This window comes from Rhinoraja longicauda, chromosome 10 (genome assembly GCF_053455715.1).
Source record: "Rhinoraja longicauda isolate Sanriku21f chromosome 10, sRhiLon1.1, whole genome shotgun sequence".
Taxonomy (NCBI): Eukaryota; Metazoa; Chordata; class Chondrichthyes; order Rajiformes; family Arhynchobatidae; genus Rhinoraja; species Rhinoraja longicauda.
In genome coordinates, this window is record NC_135962.1 from 18,153,556 (window position 1) to 18,177,228 (window position 23,673).

Sequence of the window (23,673 nt, forward strand, 5' to 3'; positions counted from 1 at the left end):
CACTGTAATGTGGGGAGTTACAAGATTTTTAAAGCAATGACAATAAAGGAACACATATACAGAGCAATAGACAATAGGTGCAGGAGTAGGCCAATCGGCCCTTCAAGCCAGCACCGCCTTTCCCGTGATCATGGCTGATCATACACAATCAGTACCCCGTTCCTGCCTTCTCCCCATATCCCCTGTATTTCCACTAAGTCAGTCTGAAGAAAGGTTTTGACCCGAAATGTCATCCATTCCTTCTCTCCAGAGATGCTGCCTGTCCCGCTGAGTTACTCCAGCTTTTTGTATCTATCTTAGTAAGGTATATACCATCTACAAATTGCAGTTACTCACCTAACCATAGCATCTCCCAATCCTGAAATATCTACCAATTGAATATTGATGCATAGGAACATTACCACATGCAGTTTCCCCTCTGAATCACACACCATTCCTACTTGTAATATAACATCAGCGCTTCATATTCTAAATCCTGGAACTCCTTAGTCAAGAGCATGGGTTAAGGTAAGGGGTGGATGATTTAGAGAGGATTTGAGGAAGAAACTTCACTCAGAAGGTAGTTGAAATCTAGAACACACAGCCAAGTTTGAATGCAGATACTCTGACAATATTTAAATTGATATATACATTGTCCAAGTGTCATGGCACAGAAAGCTATGAGCACAGGGAAATGGAAATGCAAAGATAGGTATCTGAAGGTAGAATGGGCAGAGTGGGCCAAAGGGCCTGCTAACTGTTGGAAAACTCTGAGATGACTCAGAGATGGGAATGAGTGACATTGATGTGCCCTACAGATGCACAAAAGCCAACATAAGAGCACAAGGTGGAGGGAACCAGGCTTTTTTTATGACAAGGTGGAGGGAACCAGGCTTTTTACAATATCTCTATAAATATTGTTGAATCTATTATTTAATTATTATAATGCAAAAGATTAATTTTTTGAAAGGTTAATCTCAGTGAAATCCTCTTACCACTTTAATGTAGGAATGTTTCAAATTAAACGAGGTGCAGGTCTTCCAGTTTGCGTATGAATGGAGAGACTTTCCGTGAATCCTTGGTTTGCTCATCCCCAACCACTTTCCCTTGCAACCATAGGAGATGCACCCCTATTCCTTCACCTCCCTCCTCACCATTTGGGGACCATAAATCCCTTTTCAAGTGAGACAGAGATTTACTTGCATCTTCTCCAAACTCTTCTACTGCATCCACTGCTCTCGATGTGCTCTTCCACAGCACCGAGGACAAGCTTAGACTGTTTCAGCGAACACTGGTGTCCTGCCCACCAGCCATGCCAGAGCTCTTGGTTGCAAGCTCCATTAAATCCCTCTTCCCATCCCTGTACTGACTTGTCTGCCCTCTGCCTCCTCCACTACCAGTGTGAGGCAACAGTACCACATATTCCTCTTGGGTAGCCTACAACCCAATGGCATACAACACAATGAATGTATTAATTTCAGGTAATCCCAACCCTCCCACCTTCCACTCCTTTTCATCAACCGAGTCCCATCCACCCCCTCCCACACACTTGACTTTCCACTCCCCCCACACTCCTTCCCATCACTCACCGTCCTTCCCGCTGGTTCTGCATTTCACTTGTGTTTTTCCTTTCTTATCAGATTCCACAATCAGCACCCTTTGTCTTCTCCACTTATCACCTGCAGACTTAGTTATTATCTTCACTCATCTCACCCCCAACCAAATCATCTGCCAATTAGTTCCTCTTCCCATGCATGCACCTAACACTTGATAGTTACTGCCCCTAACCTTACCCTCATGTCTCCCTACCAACCATCTCCCCCCTTTCTCATCAGATTGAAGAATGGTCCTTGACTAAAACATTGTCCAATTTCCTCCACAGATGCTGCGTAACCCGTTAAATTACTCCAGCAGTTTGTTTATTATTCAGAATTCCAACATATGTAATCTCTTGCACCTCCATATAGTTGTGAGTAATGAGATCATTAGAAATTATGCTAAAGTCCTTGGAAATTTTCTATTAAGAGTAAACTAAGCACTTTTTTTTTACCATTAGATACTAAATATTTGACTTTCCATTATTTATTTGGCTTTCAAGGACACAAGTGTAATTATTTTGGCTTTGATATTTTGTATTTATTTTCAGAACATTGTCTCAGCTGAGTTCGATTTTTTTTATTGTAGCCACAATGCAAAGAAAGAATCCATTTTAACCATTGTGTCAACTCTTCACACACCAGTTTTCCATGCCACTGCTCATTCCCCAAACCCCAACATTATTTTTCTCCATTTTAAGAACTTATCAAGTTCACCTTCCTCCCGCCTAGACTACTGCAACTCCCTATACACTGGGATCAGCCAATCTTCCCTGTCCCGCCTGCAACTGGTCCAAAACGCCGCAGCGAGACTCCTGACGGGTACCCGTAAAAGGGACCACATCACCCCGATTCTGGCCTCTCTCCACTGGCTCCCTGTACGGTACAGAATCAACTTCAAGCTCCTCCTATTCACGTATAAAGCCCTAAATGGACACTCCCCCCCCTACATCAAAAATCTTCTAACCCCCCTCTCTAACTCCAGGTCCCTCAGATCGGCCGACTTGGGGCTATTCACTATCCCGCGGTCTAGGCTTAAACTCAGGGGTGACCGCGCTTTTGCGGTTGCAGCTCCTAGACTGTGGAACAGCATCCCTCTCCCGATCAGAACTGCCCCCTCCATCGACTCCTTTAAGTCCAGGCTCAAAACATATTTCTACTCCCTAGCGTTTGAGGCTCATTGAGGAGGCGCTGTGAACTGTTTGCGTGCTACTGTATGTTTTCATTTTTTTTTCTATTGGAACCTAATCAAATGTACAGCACTTTGGTCAACGTGGGTTGTTTTTAAATGTGCTATACAAATAAAATTGACTTGACTTGACTTGACTTGACCTTTGAAAGTTGCTGCTGAATCTGCTTCTTCCACCTTGTCAAGCAATATATCCCAGATTATATTATTACCTCGGTGGGGAAGAGAATTTGTCCAAATGGCTCTTTAAATTTGCATTCTCTAATTACTGTCAGTGAAAATAGATTCTCTTTACTTAATCTACCGGAACTCCTTCTCATCATGTACTTACTCTTCTATTAAATATCACATAAATATTCATTGCTCAATGGAGAGCAATTCCAGCTTCTCAGATATTTCCACGGCAGACATTTCAGAAATAATATCTCAACCATTCTACTCAGAGCACTGGGCCCCTGAGCTTCCTGTAGCCTACCTCCTTATGTTACTCTTCCATCCCACACTTGTTGCATTTATACAGGATGTTGGTGAGACCACATTTAGAGTATTGTGTTCAGTTGTGGGCACTATGTTAGAGGAAAGATGTTGTTAAGTCGGAAATGGTGCAGAAAAGATTTACAAGGATGTTGCCGGGAATCGAGAGTCTGAGTTAGAGGGAGAGGTTGAGAAGGCTGGGACTCTAATCCCTGGAGTGCAGGAGGATGAGGGGTGATCTTCTAGAGGTGTATAAAATCATGAGGAATAGATCAAGTGGACGCAGAATCTCTTGCCCAGAGTGCAGGAAACGAGAACCAGAGGGCATAGGTTTAAGATGAGGAGAAAGATTTTAAAGGAATCTGAGGGGTAACTTTTTCACACAAAGGTGGTGAGTGTACGGAACAAACTGCCGGAGGAGGTAGTTGAGGCAGGGACTATCGCAATGTTTAAGAAGCAATTAGATAGGTACATTGTTAGGACAGGTATAGGGATGTGGGCCAAACACTGGAAAGTGGGACTAGTGTAGATGATACACATTGATCGGTGTGGGTATATCAGGCCCAAGGGCCCATTTCTAAACAGTATGACTTTTTGACTCGTACTCTGACCTATCACAAAGATGTAACATGTTCCCAATGTTGGGGGAGTCCAGAACCAGGGCCATTTAGAACGGAGATGAGGAAAAACGTTTTCGGTCAGAGAGTTGTAAATTTGTGGAATTCACTGCCTCAGAAGGCAGTGGAGGCCAAGTCTCTGAATGCATTCAAGAGAGAGCTAGATAGAGTTCTTGAGGATAGCGGAGTCAGGGGGTATGGGGAGAAGGCAGGAACGGGGTACTGATTGAGAATGATCAGCCATGAACACATTGAATGGTGGTGCTGGCTCGAAGGGCCAAATGGCCTACTCCTGCACCTATTGTCTATTGTCTAACACCTGTCCCTATCATTCTGATTGCACTTTGACATATTCTGAATGGATTTCCTTCAACTTAAATCTCATTAATGATAAAAACATTAAAAAAGTGTCTTCCGAATAGCATTTCCTCTTGATCCAGATTACTCATTTGCTCTCAGTTCTATGGGTTCAGAGGAAGCTAACGAGGCCAATGCGGGAGCTGCAGATAGCCCCATGGATAGGACAGGAGGTGGCTAACAATGGGCGGGTAGTTTGTGAGGTGCTTTGCTCCCATCACTACTTGTGCAGGATATGTGTGTGCATAACCTCCAGGTTGTCAACACTATGTCTCATGCTCTTTCTCAGCTTTGAATGATCATCAGCAAGACTTAAGAGTCAGTGAAACGAGGATGTTGAACTTCGAGGAATCTTAAAAAAAGGAAGTAAAATATCTTCCTACAGTTGGGGAGGAAATACTGCAAGAACGGAGTATCTAATATTGTGAGGCAGGATCTTAAATCAAGCAGCTTTGAATCAGCCATTCATCAATGGTCCAAGCCGTTTTCAGTGGTTTGAAATAACTAGCCAAGTTTTTTGAGTCAGAAGCCATTTTCCACAAATCAACAGGATTTACCAATCTCTGTTTTAGGAGCCTTTCAGTACGAGGAGAAACCTGCTTGCATCAATCTTGTCGATTGCCTTTAGCTTGAATAAATATCAATTTATTCACCTGCATTTCAAAATATTTTTGTGGGGTTTTTTTCTGACCTTTTAACATAGTCCCAAAGAAAAAGGCTTTAAAAATAAAAATCCCCCACAAGTAAGTTTCCAGCCTTTCCCTGTACCAACATGGTCTTTAGCCTTAGTGGTAAATTCTCTAACTTTGACCTTTGTGTGTAAACATCGATGTGGCACGCACTGTCTTCATGCAATACCTCTCTCTCATCAAGTGGTAGGCTGGGATCTAATCCTGAATCTATTCTTAACCCTTCAATTATGGTCAGAGAATCTCCGCCAAAGGCTTCTTCTCCTGCACTGTTACCTCTGGTGTTTCACCTATCATCTACCAGCCTCTATCTCATCCAGCCTCCTTTCAGTATTGATGCAAGGCCTCAACTCAATATGTTAACATAGTCTTTGTCTCCACAGGTGCTGCTTGACTTGCAGAGCTCTTTAAGCATTGTTTTTTGTTTCCGATTCGAACATTTGCAGTCTATTTTGCCTTTTCTTATCCCTCCGTGAGCTTAATTCTGTTTAGTTTATTGTCACTTGTATCAAGGTGCAGTGAAAAGCTTTTGTTACATGCTAACCAGTCAGCAGAAAGACAAAACATGATTACAATTGAGCCATTTACAGCGTATAGATACACGATAAGGGAATAACGTTTAGTGCAAGGTAAAGCCAGCAAAGTCCAATCAAGGATAGTCCGAGAATCACCAATGAGTAGTTCAGCACTGCTCTCTGGTTGTGCGAGGATGATTCAGCTGCCTGATAACAGCTGGGAAGAAACTGTCCCCGAATCTGGAGGTGTGCGTTTTCACACTGTTACATTACTTGTCCAGAATAATAATAATAATAATAATAATAATAATAATAATAATAATACAAAAAAAACAGCCAAGTATGTACAAAAACAACAAATTTACCTTTGTGCTTTGCTCACAAAAAGATAAAAACACAATATACAGCAGACAATTAAAAATTTAATATTATAATTTAAACATGTGAAAATAAAGTACCATAGTAAAAAGAGGCTACAGACTTTTGGCTGTTAAGTACAGCTACTGCTCGTGGAAAAAAGCTGTTTTTATGTCTGGCTGTGGCGGCTTTGATAGTCTAGAGTCGTCTCCCAGAGGGAAATACTTCAAAGAGTTTGTGGCCAGGGTGAGAGGGGTCAGAGACGATCTACCCACTCGCTTCCTGGCCCTTGCAGTGTACAGTTCATCAATGGGGGGGGAAGATTGCAGCCAACAACTTTCTCGGCTGATCGAACGATGCACTGCAGCCTCTGGATGTCATGCTTGGTGGCTGAGCCAAACCAGACCATGATGAAGAAGGTGAGGACAGGCTCTATGATAGTAGTGTAAAACTGGACCATCATTGCCTGTGGCAGGTTGTGCTTCCTCAGCTGCCGCAGGAAGTACATCCTCTGTTGGGCCTTTGAGTTAAAGGCCTTTTTGTAAGAGGTTAACAGAGACTTCCAGGACTGGATAGACCATTGCTTTTATGTTTGATTTCTAACCTATGATCCCATGACTCCATTTCCTCGCCACCAACTTCATCCCTCCGAAAGGAGTTAAAAAATTAATTCTGCCGCCCATCACTTAACTCACATTAAGCTCATTTCTCACACTTTCCTTGCACTCACTAACACACATGGTCTTGCAATTCAACAATACCTCATTATTAAAATTGCCTTCTATGTTTTTATTCTCTTGCAGCTGAGGACCAAGAGATTCTATCCCTGATCTGTCCATCAGGAGGGGGGATGAGAGCAGGTCTGTGGGAAGTAAATGAGATAGGTTTACGGGCCCTGTCAACAATGCCTATTCCCCCCCCCCCCCCCCCCCCCTTCCCTCCCTAACAGATCAAGGATGGACATCCCCTGCTCATCACTTCGATCCAAAGGACATTCTGATTCAATGATACTTTATTGTCATATGTACCTAGGTACAGTGAAATTCTTTGTTTATGCATACAATATGCAAACGTAAAGAGTCACTACCAACTTGGTGCTAGTAAAGTTATGAAAGCACTCATTAGTCCTAATTGTCCCTCCCCTTCGTCGTGGCCCCCCATGTTCTTGGCAGCCCCCTGACCATGTCCCTCTATATCCTCATTCAACAATCATCCTTCACAATTGTTGTCACCTGCAACAATACTCCATCATAAGATACATCCTCCCCTCCCCTTTCAGCATTCTGAAAGGAGTGCTCCCTTTGCAACTCCCTGGTTTCCACCAGCCACACCCCTTCTCAGCGCTTTCTTCATGCAACAAGTCTAATACTTGTCCTTTTATCTTCTCCCTCATCCAGGCGCCAAAACAGACCTTCCATGTGCAACAGCAATTCACCTCAGTGCTCACAATACAGTCCTCCCTGCAATGTCGGCAGACACAGTCAGAGGTTTCCTGCTGCATGCCATTTTAATCTTCCATCATATTTTAATCTCTAATTGTCTGTGCGTTCCTGCCACTTCCATTAAAAAAAATGCTACGATAAGCTTGGAGAATAGCAGTACATCTGTTCTCTGAGCACATTACAGCCATCTGGACTCCATATCAATTGGCACTTCACTTTCTGTTAATATCAGAACTGCCAACTTGAGTTGAGTTTAGTTTATTGTCACATGTACCGAAGTACAGTGAAAAGCTTTTGTTGCGTGCTAACCAGTCAGCGGAAAGTCAATACATGATTACAATTGAGCCATCCAGAGCGTACAGATACATGATAAAGGAAATAACATGAATAACGTTCAAAGGCAGTCCAAGGGTCTCCAATGGGGTAGATAGTTCTTCTGCAGGTTATCCATCTATTATATTGTTTTGTTTTTCTCTCTTCACTCTGCTGACTTGATCTGCTGGGCATTTCATGGAACTCTGCATTTTGTGACTTTTGTGTTCCATTGTTTTCTCGCTTTCTCTAAATGCCATTATTAACCTATCGACCAAATGACTTTAACACAAATAAGCACGAGCCACATGGAAACAACAGATCACATGCTTCCAAACATTAATGGCAGAGCAAACCTTGACGATGATCCCACTGACTGGACTACTCTGGAGATGTCTTGCAGGACACAGGAGTGCATATGGTCAGCAGCAAGATGCACAGACTCACCATCAGAAGATGATATCTCTTGCCAAAAACACAATGACCAGCAAAGGAGCTGGAGAATGAAGAGAAAGAAGAGCAAAGGAGAAGGCAATATGGACATCCATTCTAGCTGACAACCAAGCCAGAAACCCTCTTTTTCCTTCAATCTCGATCCCACAACTTGCATTCTTCTGACAAATAGCACTGTAGTACCACTTTTCCAAAGCAAAACTTAGATCCCCAGTAAAATAAAATTTCCAGTCCATATTTCACATGCAAAGCATTCCAATTAGAGTGTAAAACACCCACAGAAGTTGTTTTGTAAAGTGGTTGAACTCAATAGGAGGCTTCGTTCTCATCCAGTTGTTCTGCCATTTTTTTAGCTGGGCTGTTTTGAAGGTCTAGAGTACTTGTAAAGAGCATTCTTCTCAGTCAGAATTTCCCACACAGCCTAATGACTCCAAATCAGCTTGAATCACTGAGCGTCTGTGAGAACGGAGGATGTGCCGCTGAGAACAAAGGGGGACTTGGCGTGGTGGTGGGGTGCCGAGAGAACAAAGAGGAATCCAGTGCAGGGAGGCCCCCAAGAACAAAGAGCGACCATTAGCGATTATAAGGAATACTTTGTAACTTTGTTGGCACCCAATACCTGGCGAATCTTTGCATACCTTGTGCATGATATGCATAACAAAGAATTTCACTGTGACATGTTACATGTGATAATAAAGTATCAATCAATCAATTAGCGGATAATAATGAACAAATCACCTTTCCTTTAATGCTGTGACTTCTCTGTGCTTCTGTTGATCCTGTTGTTCCTGCTTAAAGCTAAAAGCTGGTAGAAGTTCTGCTGACGTTTGTTCAAGGACACTCGAGATTACCTTGGAAGACGACTCTGAACATATCAGGATCTAGGTGCATCAACTTCAGACTGTACCATCTCTGGATGTGTTGCAGCAAACCAGGCTGACAATCTGCCAGGCAGCAGCACGAATACTGCTGCATCAGCAGGGATGGGAGGACGAAGGATGTCATGAAATGGTGATGCCTTTTGTGAATCCAACATACCTGGACCCTTTTCAACACTGCCAATTGCACTGCCCTCAATAAACACAAACACCAAAGGGCTTTGTAAAAAGTTTTTTTAAAATACCTGGATTTGGCGGAAAGAAAACTGCAGATGCTGGTTTAAATCGAAGGTAAAGGGACAGGTGTTGCATCTCCTGCGGTTGCAGGGGGAAAAATCTGGGGAGGGGGTGGTTTGGGTGGGAAGGGATGAGAGATCCTCCAACGGGATCCCACTACTGGCCACATCTTCCCATCTCCTCCCCCTTCTGCTTTCCGCAGAGACCGTTCCCTCTGAAACTCCCTGGTCCACTCGACCCTTCACACCCAAACCACCCCTCCCCAGGTACTTTCCCCTGCAACCGCAAGAGATGCAACACCTGTTCCTTTACCTCCCCCCGCCCCCCGACTCCATCCAAGGACCCAAACAGTCTTTCCAGGTGAGGCAGAGGTTCACCTGCACCTCCTCCAACCTCATCTACTGTATCTGCTGTTTCAGGTGTCAACTTCTCTACATCGGCAAGACCAAGCGTAGGCTTAGCGATCGTTTCGCTGAACACCTCCGCTCAGTCCGTCTTAACCAACCTGATTTCCCGGTGGCTCAGCACTTCAACTCCCCCTCCCATTCCGATCTTTTTGTCCTGAGCCTCCTCCATTATCATAGTGAGGCCCAGCGCAAATTGGAGGAACAGCACCTCATATGTCACTTGGGTAGTTTACACCCCAGCGGTATGAACATTGACTTCTCTAACTTCAGATAGCCCCAGCTTTCCCTCTCTATCCCTTCCCCCTTCCCAGTTCTCCCACCAGTCTTCCTGTCTCCGACTACATCCTATCTTTGTCCCGCCCCCTCCCCTGACATCAGTCTGAAGGAGGGTCTCGACCCAAAACATCACCCATTCCTTTTCTCCAGAGATGCTGCCTGACCCGCTGAGTTACTCCAGCATTTTTTGTGTCTACCTGGATTTGGGGCAGTCTCTGTAAGAAATAAAGGCACACTCTCCAAAGGTTACTATGGGGCAATCTTCTCATCGTGTCAAAATCACATCAATGGCAGTACCTCTAACTTGAGCAACTGTCTTATGAAGCAACAATCTTAAATCAATAGTTCACTGAAGCTTTTGTCATTCTTCACTATTATCAGTCTTGTCAATGCAGACAATAATTGTGCCTAGGTGTATCATATTGTAATAGATACACACCCAAAGCAATAGCTCTGCATTATTATTTAAATTAATTCTATATTCAGAAAAGCAAACTTTTATTGTCAGACATTTTGATCATGGTATGTAACAGTCATAACTTGCTTCTGCTGAAAATATTTCAAATTGTGATCTCTTGAGCTTATCTGAATGTTAAATTGAAGATTGCAAAACATAATTGTGGTATTTTCTTTGCAGGGTGTTCGAAGATTTCTTTAAAAAAACAGATTTATTTTTGACAATTTATAGCCTCTGTTGAAATTGCAGATCAAAGAATTTCAATGAGAAACTGCTTGCATTTGTATGCTCGTGCCCAGTGATGTAATTTCATGATCTTCAGAGATTAAGTTGGTCCATCACCCTTGGCGGCAGGAAACCCTCTGATAAAAAGTTAAATCAATAATGCATATTATTACAGAGCATTTTCCCGGAAGATGTGGAATCAATCAACTATTGGGCATAGGTTGGGCAGCACAGTGGTGCAGCGGTAGAGTTACTGCCTTACAGCACCAGAGACTCGGATTCAATCCTGATTATGGGTGCTGTTTGTACGGAATTTGTATGTTCTCCCTGTAACAGCATGGGTTTTCTCCCACATTCCAAATATGTACAGGTTTGTAGGTTAATTGGCTTTAGTAAGTTGTAGAAATTGTCCCTAGTGTAGGATAATGTTAGTGTATTAGGTGATTGCTGGTCGGTGTGGACTTGGTGGGCCAAAGGGCCTGTTTCCACTGTGCATCCCTGAAGTCTGAAATGGTTTAAGGTAAAAGAGGGAATATTTAATAGGAACGCGAGAGACAACTTTGTCACGCAGAGTGATATACACATGGAACGAGCAACAGAGAAAGCAGATGCAAGGAACTGTAGATGCTGGTTTACAAAATAAAAGGATTCTTTGCAGTAATCTAATAACATTTAAAACACATTTGGACAGATACTTGGATAGGAAAGGTTTAGAGGGATATGGGTCAAACACAGACTTAGATGAGCATCTTGGTTGGCATAGATGAGTCATTTTTCCATGCTATATGACTCGATCACTCTAATTCCAGTAAATGTGCAATGAGCTCACACATGGAGGCATGATCACAGCATATATCATCAAATCCATCAAATGAACCAGTACCTATGTAGTTTCACACAACTCTCTTCACCCATCTACCAAAGGTGCACTCAATGCACTTTTTATGAATCCAAGCCTCACACACAAATCTTTTTGCTATGTAACATTGCAAGTTATTTAACCATAGTTTGCACATCAGCCAAAATATTCTGCCTGACAGTCATTGTAGCAGTTCCCTCTGTTTTGTTGGAAAATGGTACATTTAACCAGGGCCAAAAGAGTCCGAAGAAGCGTTTCAACCTGAAACGTCACCCATCCTTTTGTTCCTGAGATGTTGCCTGACCCGCTGAGTCACTCTAGCACTTTGGGTCTATCTTTGGTATAAACCAGCATCCGCAGTTCCTTCCTACACCAAAAGTAGCAAACTGGCAATGAATGTAGTGTATATAACAACATGTACAGAACTGGTTTGTATCAACTGGTATAGCTCTTGTTCCATTATTGTACACAGACACTGCAGTTAGTTGATGGTTTTGAATAAAGGGTTTTGGAATATAACTCCACCTCTGCCTATTTGGTTAACATTGCGGTCATCGAAAGAAACCCACAGCTCTAATGATTCAATTCTGCGAGGAGAATGTCCTCGTCATTACCGGAGCCGTGTTACACATCGTCAGCAGAGGCACAGACTCCATGGAGGTGAGGATGAGCTCATAGCCAATCCTTCTTCTCATGTTTCATTCTCCCGTTATTTCACAATCTCATCATTGCCCTGCTCTTTTCAGATAGGTCACCCAACCAAGGATCAGTGACTCAGTAGCAAGAGAGTGATAATGAAGGTAGCCATCACTCAGTCTGACACGCACAGCATCATTCTGCAGAGATCAGTTTAGAAAGTGGATCCGTACAAGATGAATGCACTTCATTGGTACGGGTGTCAGAGGTTAAGCGGAGAAGGCAGGAGAATGGGGTTAGGAGGAAGAGATAGATCTGCCATGATTGAATGATGTAGACTTGACGGGCCGAATGGCCTAATTCTGCTCCTATCCCTTATGATCATGATGAATCACTGGGAACGAGTGGGATGCAGCCAAGTTAGGATGATGCAAAACACCACACAGACAGCACCCGAGGTCCCAGCAGCTGTGAGGCAGCAGTGTTAACTGCTGTGCCATCATAATCCGCACGACAGCAACCGGATGCCCAAGTCCTCCACAAAATAATAAGATGAAGAATTTGATGGGGCATCCTAAAAAGTAACCCGAGGAAGACACACAACAAAATGCTTGATGCACTGGCAGACTAGAAGCACGTGTACAATAGTAAGGAGCACAGGGGAGTTTAGCTTCAACTTTGCACATGATTTTGTGAAAAGAATGCAGGGCATGCTGTTGGAAACCTCCTTTGAGGAGTTACCTCTTTAATATGGTGTCCCGAGGCAGATTGCTCTACATTTCCTCTTTAAGTACCTTAGTTCACAGGACTTTCTCTTGGGGCCTGTTCTCTCCCTTCTCCTCCTCCTTACAGGTTAACCTGTTCTTTGGGTGCTCATCATGCAAACATACGAACCCCAAGAAAACTTACCGCCCGGGTCCCCACTGCTGGAAGTGACAGCGTTTCACTGAAGCCTTTACATCAGGACATAATTTGAACCTGACTCACCTCCATAAATATTCAAATATTTTGACATGGTCTGCAAACACAATCTGATGGTACTTGCAACCAGCACTTCAACAAATCAATCACCATCCTACAGATAATTGATAAGTCCTTTAAATAGCACTTCTAGTGGTAGCTGGTGGTGGGAAGAAGGGAAGCGTGGGAGAAATGGCATAGCTGCACTGCTTATATCCAGTTTTGGCAATGCTGGGATCAAATTAGCATTGTACAAGCATTGCGATCATGATCTGCCTGCTCTGCATAGTTCTAGTATGTACAGGCATTGCAGGCATTACCACCTTTAGTAATCAGACTAATGGCAGAAACCATACTCTGCATGTGTGTGTGTGTGTGTGCGCTTGCGTGCGTGCGTGCAAATGGTCTAAAATGGTCTAAAATGTCCTAAAATATCAGCTCCAAGATCGTTTAAACAATAAGTGCTACAAAGTCAAATTTTATGACTGACACATTTATCACAGATTCAAGATGCCAACACAAATTCATGAGATAACTGACATGACATTTTGCATCACACAGTCTTATCTTACTTTGCTACTGCTTTTGACAAGTTCTTTAGTATTTTATATGATTCTGCATTTTTGCACTGTGTGGTATAACATGTTAATGAAAATATAAATAACAATTAATAACAAAACTGAACCAGTGTATGAGAATTAACATTTCAGCCCTGCTACACTCCATCACCACTGCTCTCCCTTTCTACACTGGTCGCTCCGGACAGGATGGTCTGAAGGGCTTGTTTCCACACTGTATCTCTAAAGTCTAAAGTAAAGTTAAAAGATCGCTTTTCCAGCTTTCTGCCCTGTGCTCCATCAGTATGTAGAAGTTGTGGCGGTCCCTGGGGATCAGGCCACTCCTTGGGTCAGCCCCCTCGTCACTTGACGGACAGGCGTAAGGGGTTAAAGGTCAGCCCGTTGGGAGGTGTGGTTCATCCCTAGGTGGACTACGCTGTGAGTAGGAGCTCACAGCCTAATAAAGACCGTTAACTAAACCTGCCTGGCGTCCTGCCTTTTCTCTGGCCTCCGCCAGGCGACCACAAAGTGTCCCGATCTGAAATGTCATCTGTCCATTCCCTCGACCGATGCTGCCTGACCCACTGTGCTCCTTCAACACTTTGCCTTTTGCTTAAGATACCAGGATTGGCAGTCTCTTGTGCCTCCATTTTGATCTGATGGTTTGCTCTGGTCTACTGTGTACTCTCCCAGAAGTCAGATAAGGCCGTATTCAGTTGCATTCTCTGACCCACAGCTCCAGTCCTGACCCTGTCACAAATCAAAGGGTAACTGACATTGGTTCTGTGAAACATGAGGATACTGTGTCAGAGGTGATGGGAATGCTATGGAGGAGTTTAATAGGCAGCCTTTGAAGATTAGAACGCATTAATAGTTAAGAGCATGATGCATGGGGAACGGCAGATACATAGTGATTTGCCACCAGACCACATGCGTTATAAATCATTTAATTCAAATGTCTCACATTTTACTTTAAAGAATATCTTCAACTGCAAGAAGGGGACCAGGTAACCCAACAAGGACTGAAAAAATAAACATATTTATGTGTGAACCTTCTTCAGCTGAAATTCAGCAAAAGAGAGGCTGGAAGACACCGAGCCCTGGAAACAACTGGGAAGAAGATAGTCAGAAGCCTAGCTGTCAGATCACAGGCACAGTGCATGCAGCTGTTACTCTGCAAGCCTAGCTGTCAGATCACAGGCACAGTGCATGCAGCTGTTACTCTGAGCTTTTAAAATCTGAAAGCTGGAGTAAGACCCGCTCTCTCACAACCAGTGGACAAATAAATCTGGGAACGAAGGTAATTACACCTCCTAGAAACAGCCTGTAGATGGATTGCCATTTCCCACTCCAACTACAAATATCAGGGACCCAGCCTACACAATCAGAGCATCCGAACTCCAGGCAGATGTTCCTGGATGTAGTGTGCAGCTTGCCTTTCTCCAGGACCATTTAAACACAGGTGGTTAACAGAAATAGTATAGTACTACATAGGAACTGTTCTTCCAAAAACGGACAGCATTCTGTTTAAAAAAATACACAAAATGCTGGAGTAGCTCATCAGATCAGGCAGCTTTTATGGAGAACATGGACAAGTGACATTTCCAGTCAGTACCCTTCTGGTAAACCTCCTTTGCACTCTCTCCAAGGCCTCCAATTTCTTCCTATTATCGTGTGACCAGAATCTCACACAATAGTCCAAATGTAGCTTAACCAAAGTTTTAAAAAGCTGCAACATGACTTCTTGACTCTCAGTACTTCAACTGATGAAGGTCAGCGTACCATATGTCCTATTTACCACTCTTATCTATTTGTGTTGCCACTTTGTGGGAGCTGTGGATTTGGAACCCAACATCCCTCTGTCCATCCATGCCTTGGATCACCAGGTACACACAACGTGCCTGCGTCAACAAACTCATGATCCTATCATACCTAATATAGTGCTCCAAGACCATAGCATGATAATTCACAGAAGCAGGTCACTCCATCTATCATAACCATGTCAGCTCATTGACACGCCCTATCAAATTAATTGTATTTACCTGCTTTTATCCCCATTAACACAGCAATATTGTTTCGAGCACTAAACCAATTTCCTTTTAAAAAGATTACAATATCTACTTCGACCACATTCAAACCAATGTCCCCTCAATCCTCAGAAAAAAATACTCTGAGCTTTTTCCCCACTGGGAATACATTAATCTTAAATCCACACTCAGCAACTCCATTACTCTGAATATGCCATCAATTTTTCCCTTAAACCTCTCTGCTCTATGGGGAACAGAGAATAACACCAGCTTTTCTATTTTCTCGAGGCTCTTAAGTTCCTTCAACCCTTGTATCATTTTGAGGGATCTTATGTACACCATGAGTAGAATCTTGGTTTCTTTTGACTTGGGAATTCGGAAATACTGTGCTTTTAGAATACAAGATGTTTGCTACATTCAGAAGGAAATATATTGGAGAAAAACATGACTACATTTAGCTCCAATTTTTTAAATTTATAATCTCATAAATTTAAATCGTGACAACAAATGTTTCCCAGTAAATTCATATAGTGATACTATATGAAAAATTGAGACTGCCAACTTTGTTCTCTGTGGAGTTTGATGAACAAAATGCAGCAGTTGTGTTGAATATACTTGGAACTGCAGTCATACAATAACTACTACAAAACCAAAACACCGCAGATGCAGTAAATATTTAACAAATCAGTAGGTATCCACTGACCTCAAAGAAGCTGCCTGACCCTGGTATTCGTGGTATTGTAACTTCTGTTTCTTTTGGCAAATAGCACCTTTATTAATAATTATTTGCAATAATACATGTGCACTTCACAATTAGTTTACAAATGTTTGACAATAGAATCAAGCAGCAGCAAAACTTTTCTAAACCATAAAATGTAATATTGCAAGTATTACAACATGATGTAACATTAAATAAGGCATTTGGATAAGAACCTGGATAGGAAAGTTTAGAGGGATAAGAGCCAAACGCGGGCAGGGTGGGACTAGAGTAGATAGGACATCTTGGAAGACATGGGCATGGTGGGTCGAACGGTCTGTTTCTATGCTGTATGATTCTATGACTTTCTATTACTATAATGTGTCAATGACGTATAAAAGGCTCAAAAGGAAGCAAATGTAAAGAACCACGTCAATCGATAAAACAGCAATCTAAACAGTAAAAATGCCAATATGGTAAATGATTAGCTGGCATTCCTCTCAATGTCTGGGAATGAATAGAATCACAAAAATGACAACAGCTGCAACAGATTAAAGTAGGGAGGTCGGCTGGGAGTTACCCTTGTAAGCTAATCATGTCGTCAGATGCACCACGGGTAATTTTGCGTTTCACTGATGAACAGACAAGATATACATGGAACAAACATAATTAAACATATTGAAATATTTTCTTCTCCAAGAATAGTTCGAGAAAATGATCAGTAATTTAAGTTTAAAGTTTTTACTAAGTTAGCAGATGCGAGACTCATCTCTGATCTGTTCATGTGCAGTATCCTGATGTGGCCTATTCCTCCTCCTCCTATGATGCATACTGCTGGTTTATGAACTCTTCCATCCATCCATCCAATTTTCATTCTCCCCCATATTGTGAAATACACAGTGGATCACCACAGCACATTGAAAGATGCAAACAAAAGCTCTTTCAGAATGGTTAAAATGCATCAAATCAGGTTGCTCTGTAACACCTGGGGTGGAGAGACAGCTTTGCTTCACTTCATGGAATTATGAGCCAGGTTGTCAGTGGCTCCTCGTTACCAGCTTCTTTATAAATTTGGAGAATCAAATCGATCAGTGAGGGCCATGAGCCACTGGCTGTAGAATGCAGGAAACATGGAGGGTGACTGAGTCTTTGGCACACTGCTGGAGAAATATCTTCATGTGGCTGTAAACTCGTTGCATGCAAATGGAAACCATTCTGAATTAAGGTAATTTCAGGGTAACAGTAATTGCCAATCTCTTTACCTTTGCTGCCTGTACAGCAAATCCTAGTGCCCTCTTATCCTGGCTGGTGTCATTATAGTCAGAGAGAGATAAAGTATGAAGATAGGCCCATCAGCCTAGCAAGTCCATTACAGCCATCAATCAGTCATTTTCACTCATCCTCCATTAATCCCATTTTATTTTATTCTCTTCACATTCCCATCAATTGCCCACAGTTCCACTCATTGACATACAGGGGACAATTTACTGTGGTCAATTAACCCACTTGTCCACATTCACCCACCTGAAGGATCTTCTGACATCGGCCTTGGTGACTGAGATTAGAATACCATCAGGAGCTATGGGAGTCTGAAAAGGCATATCAGTATTCTCCCTATCAAAGCGTGCGTAGAACATTGAGCTCATCCGGGAGTAATGCCTCACTGCCATTTGAGCTGCCACTTGGTTTTGCATTAAAGGAAGTTATGGCATGCAAACCTCACCACAGCAGTCGAATGCCTGTCTCATCCTCCAATTTAGAGTGAAACTCCTCTGAGCCTTTTTGATGGCGCTATCACGGTCATACATGGACTTCTATATGAATCTGTGCTGTCAGACTTGCATGCCTCAGATTTGGTCCTCAGAAGATTGCAGACCTCCTGGTTCATCCAAGGCTTCTGGTTTGAGAACACTCAGATGGTTTTCATTGGAACATGCTCCTCCACACGTTTCTTTATGAAGTCGGTAACCATGGCATACATGGATACATGAACAAGTAAATGGATACAAAAGATTTAGAGGGATATGGTCCAAACTAGATCAGATGAGATTAATTTAAATGAGGCATCATGGTTGGCATGGATAAGTTAGGCTGAAGGGCCTGCTTCTTCACTGTATGGTTCTATGACTATGACTCTATATTTGACAGGGGCAAGGAAATCTGCGTGATCACAGGAAGAACTTGCAAACTCCACACACAGAGTATACACAGGCAGGATTGAATTTACAGTTTTACTGCCCCAAGTTTAGAAGCAAATTGCAATCCTCACAAATGAGATCATTATTACCCGGCCAGTACATCTGTGTATGTGACCAAATGAGGAGTCCTGTGAATGTCTCCTGCAGAATCGTGGCATGGAGTGCAGAGGTTGAGAGATGTGGTCACAGTGACAGCCACAGTCAAAACATGTCCATCTGGGTCCAAGGAGCAGCTGGTATTCAAGGAAGCTTGCAGAGATTTGCCATCACTTGGGATGGTAGCCAGACCCTACTAAGAATATTATTCTGATTGATCAAGCAACCACATCCTACAAGCACGGCATACCCTAGGTGTGTCATGAGACCCTTCCTTTCTCTCTCCTTATCAATCTCTCCTACACATTTGCTGCTGACCCAAGGACTTGCTAATATCAGGAACACTGTTACTGAAAAACAATGTTACTTTCAAAGAGCTTTTCCAATTCGTTCCTTGTGTGAAGAATGTTTATTTGGACCCCCATATCCACTCTCATGCTTTATTTATTGAAATTTAGTTTTAATTTATCTCTTTCTTTTAGAACTCTCCAAACAGGACTTCTTGCCTACTCTTTTCAATGCTGTCAGTCTCAACACAAAATCACAATGTATGATCTTTCTCCCATGCTCTCCAACATCTTAACAGGCTTGCTTAAGACTTTTCTTACCCACGCATCAGATAAGCAACTCATCTGATTGTTGACCCTGTTTACAGAAGATAATTAACATGAAATCCCACACAACTACTGCATGAACCGACCCTTTCCTCTTCCCACAATGCGATGCCTCCCACCGTAAAGTGACGTGACCAGCATTCTGATTGCGTACAATTGCCAGTATCCTTATCTCCAAACACTCATGGTATATTGTTGGTCTATTAATCCTGATATTGTATTTCTCCATAAGATTCACCTCCACCTCCAACACACAGTTCAGCTCAGTAACACCGAGTCAGAAATATTCAAGGCAAAGATATCTATCATTGACATATTTAGTCCATACAGACTTAACTGGCACTACAATTGAGACCGCCCAGACCAAATATGTCTACTGTTCTCCAACATACCCCAGTCCAGATGCAGATAAGTGCCTGCATGGCCATAATCTCAAACTATTTATTTCGACATTGTTCTGGAGGAGAAAAAAAGTTTAATTCTGAAATACACAAATGAACAGAGCACGAAAAAACCCTCGGAATTTAAAATGTTTGACTGTCCCAAGTATACACGAGCCATTAATATCATTAGAAGCAAAAAGCAACATCTCTTTCCTCTTCTGCACTAAATTCTCACTCTGACCATATTTTTAATTTTTCACTGTTCGAGGCATTCCAATTCTGATATTTATGCATCACTATTTTTCTAAGATAACTATTTAAAATGGTATCAATCGAACAAAAAGACCAATGAAAATTTGTTGAACAAGTAACTGCAAGTAAAATGCTTCCCAAAATTAATACAACACAACTAGATTGCCCCCGAATTGAAAAGTTTAACTTGAATCAGCGTTTCTTTTGTTGGGTTCGACACAAATTTGGTGTAAAGACTTTAGAAGTCAGTGAAATCTTGAAAGTCTATGCTGAGAGTGCTATGCCTAACTTTACTCCAACTATTATAAACTTGAACAGAACGTTGAGCATGAAAATGCTGATACTTTTAAAACCCACAATGTCTCCAAGCATTATATCTGGGCATGTGAATAGACAATGTTGTACAGGGGAAAATTATGCCTGCACGCTCAAACAGCCATATGGCAGAGGTCACAGGCCTCTGTTAAGGTCAGAAACAATGCATAAAGTACTGCGCTAATTTACATCATTATCACATACACTCCGGTAGCCATTTAAAAGATTGACAATGGGAAAATAAACAGACGTTAGCCGATCACCTTAGTCGGTAATAGTTTGCAATGTGGTTGAAACTAAAAGGTGGCAAAGATTACAACCAAACCAAAAGGAAAGAAATATATATATATATTTTTTTATTTTTTTATTTTTTAATTAAAAGTACGGTAAATTACAATAATACAACAGGTATATCTTAATACATTTTTTATACCGCTTCCTTTTTTTGAGCTTTAAGAAAAAGATAGAAGTAAAGAAGTAAAGAAAGAAAGTGCGCAAGAGTCGTGAAGTGCAAGAGAGTGTTGGGAAAAGAAAGCCCCTTGGAAAAGAAGTTAGAGAAGGAAGTAAAGTAAGAAAGTAGACCCTAGAAAAGAAAGAAAAAAAAAAAAAAAAAGTAGAAACAATCGCTCTATTATAACATTAAACTCCGCAGGAAGGGGACTACCAACCAAGTCTGTTTTGTTGTTTTACCTCCCGTTATATTAAATATATTAAGGCACAAACTTATCTTTGCCTGAAATCAAACTGCTGAAACAATTATATTGGAATTCTACTAAGTTAGATTGTTTAACATCACTATGTACATTTTTATATATGCGAAATCAATTACGTATTTGACACAAATAAGAAAATAAAAATACAGTGATCTCAAAGATTATGAGGAAATTTGTTCTATGTACGTACATTTAACAGATGAAAATTGCAAAATATTCCTTCCAAATGTTCCCGGCAGCCGTGCAATCCTCGGGCCCGTGGCTTATGTGTGCATGTGCATGTGTGGTGTGTACGTACGTGTGCATGCGAATGTGTGTGTGACTGCTGCAAAGACCCACTGTGTAACGTTCACATTAATATCACTGGGAGGAGCGGTTGGGTGTTGGCTGTGAGTGATCAGTTAGCCTTTGCTTCAAACAGCTGCTGGTATATGTTAAAACGTCGAGCGTGAAGTGGCACCGTCGTCATCAGTCAGCAAATAAGCTCTAATTTCTGGTATCGAGCTTAGACAGTTATTGCAGCACTGAGGCCGGTTCAATCCTCCGAAGGTCAGGACTAAAGTACAACTCAGTCAGTATTAAAATGCAGCAAACAGTTTCCCATTGATCGATTTGCAGTGCAGTTTCCCACTGCACTGCCAATAAATAAACATAAACAAATATTCTTTGAATTACATTGTAATAATGACTATGAAATAATTAATGGGTCACCAATTGTTTTTTCTATTGAAATACATGAGCAAAGCATCACTACCAGACCTTGCAAAACCCCCTTTCTAAAAATATACTTGTATTTTGATTTAAGTAACTTTTTGTTTAACTCTTAGAGAACACATTGGATATTTCAAAACAAGAAACTGCAGATGCTGGTTTACCAAAAAAAGGAACAAAGTGCTGGAGTAACAGCGGGTCAGGCAACATTCCTGGAGAATGTTAATAGGTGATGTTTCAGGTTGGGACCCTTCTTCATATATGGACATGTCCATATGTTATATCCATCCATCTGCTTAATGTCATCCATGGTTGCTGCACTCATTTAATTTTACCAGATACAAGCCTAGCCTATTCAAATGTTGCTCAGGACCTAACCCACCCATTCCATTTATTAGTACAGTAAACATTCTCTGAACTCCATCCAATATATGATCATCTTTAAGTAAGGAAACCAACATTAAACATACCACTCCAGATAAGGTATAACTGAAATACAAGCAACAATTAAGGCAAATTTCACCTACTTAACTCAATAATGTCTCTCCATAGAAAAAAAAGTAAAAATAGCAAATGATGTAGCAGATTTTCAAGCCGCCATGGAACTGTTGTTGTTGATCATTTGCACATAATCAAAAATGTCTATTTTCAATTCCATATTGATTCAGATTGATGCAGATTGGGGTGGACTCAGCCTGGTCCATCTCAACACAGCACCCTCTACCTTCAAACGCATCTTTAATTGGACTTTACCTTGCACTAAACATTATTCCCTTTATCCTGTATCTGTACACTGTGAATGGCTCGATTGTAATCATGTATAGCCTTCCTGGTGACTGGGTAGCCACAACAAAAAAGCTTTTCACTTTACCTCGGTACAAATGACAATAACCAAAACTAAATCTACATGAGGGATTGCTTCAAAGAAGATGGCATCCATCATCAATGATCACCACTGTCTGGGCTCTGCCCTCTTCTCACAGCTGCCATCAAGCAGGAGATACACAAGCTTGAAGTCTCACACCACTTGGATCAGAAATAACCATCCATCAGGACCAGCCTGTGACCATCAGATTCTTGAACCAACCTGCAAAATTCTAATCCTACCTCAGCAACGAAATATCACGGACTATCTTCTGCACTACCATGGACTTGATTTCCCAATTGTGTTTTGCACAGGTTTTGTTTTTCTGCAGTCTTTTTTTTCCCCACTGCCTTGTAGAATTGTTGTATAATTTATGTATAACATATGTGTTTTTGTGTATTGTCGGAGTCTAGATGTCTGCAATGATGCAGCAAGCAAGATTTGCATTGTATTTCTGCATATGACGGCACGGTGGCGCAGCGGTAAAGTTGCTACCTTACAGCGAATGCAGCGCCGGAGACTCAGGTTCGATCCTATGGGCGCCGTCTGTACGGAGTTTGTACGTTCACCCCGTGACCTGCGTGGGTTTCCTCCCACACTCCAAAGACGTACAGGTATGTAGGTTAATTGACTGGGTAAATGTAAAAATTGTCCCTAGTGTGTGTAGGATAGTGTTAGTGTGCGGAGATCGCTGGGCGGCGCGGACTCAGTGGGCCGAAGGGCCTGTTTCCACGCTGTATTTCTAAATCTAAATCTAAATCATGACAATACGTTTAACTTGACATAATCTCGCTACCGTAATTAAGCAACAGTGACTAATAAAATTTCCCCCAGCCCCTCATGCAAGCAGTCCTTCACTTCGACTTTTGGCGAGGAGCTTTAAAAGAGCAACCCCAACTATACCCAGCACATTGATAAGGAATCGTCAGAGCTAAGATGATTGGAAAGATGCAAATTGCAACAGCTCTGATATTCTTCACATTGTTGGCCTCTAATATGCTTCCACAAAATATGCACCTTTTCTGTAAAGCCACGTACGAGTTCCAAAGCCCATCCATAAAGAAAACAGTTGTCCAAACATCTGCCACGCAACAGCTTCAGAATGTCCCCTGTATTCAGATTCATAATCATAATAATACTTTATTAGCCATAGCAGAAGCGTCCACATCGCAGGGCTGGAAACTGGAAGTGATCCTGAACTAATTCTGTTACCATCATCATCTTTTGCAACAAGAAATGGTTCCCACTGATTGTCGCTGGAAGCTTGCACCCTTTTCAAGATGGACGATGACAGCGATGTCAACATTTGAAACATGGATGATGGACACGAA

The 23,673-nt window shown here is 42.0% G+C and overlaps 1 protein-coding gene across 1 annotated transcript in view; it reads right to left on the bottom strand.

Annotated features, from left to right (window-relative positions):
• Positions 1-21,120, bottom strand: part of LOC144597241 (spectrin beta chain, non-erythrocytic 1-like) — a 173,348-nt gene extending 152,228 nt beyond the window's left edge. The window contains exon 1 of the mRNA XM_078406303.1: positions 20,957-21,120. The gene's annotated coding sequence lies outside the window, so the exon portion shown is untranslated. The remainder of the gene's footprint in view (positions 1-20,956) is intronic.
• Between the last annotated feature and the right edge of the window lie 2,553 nt (positions 21,121-23,673).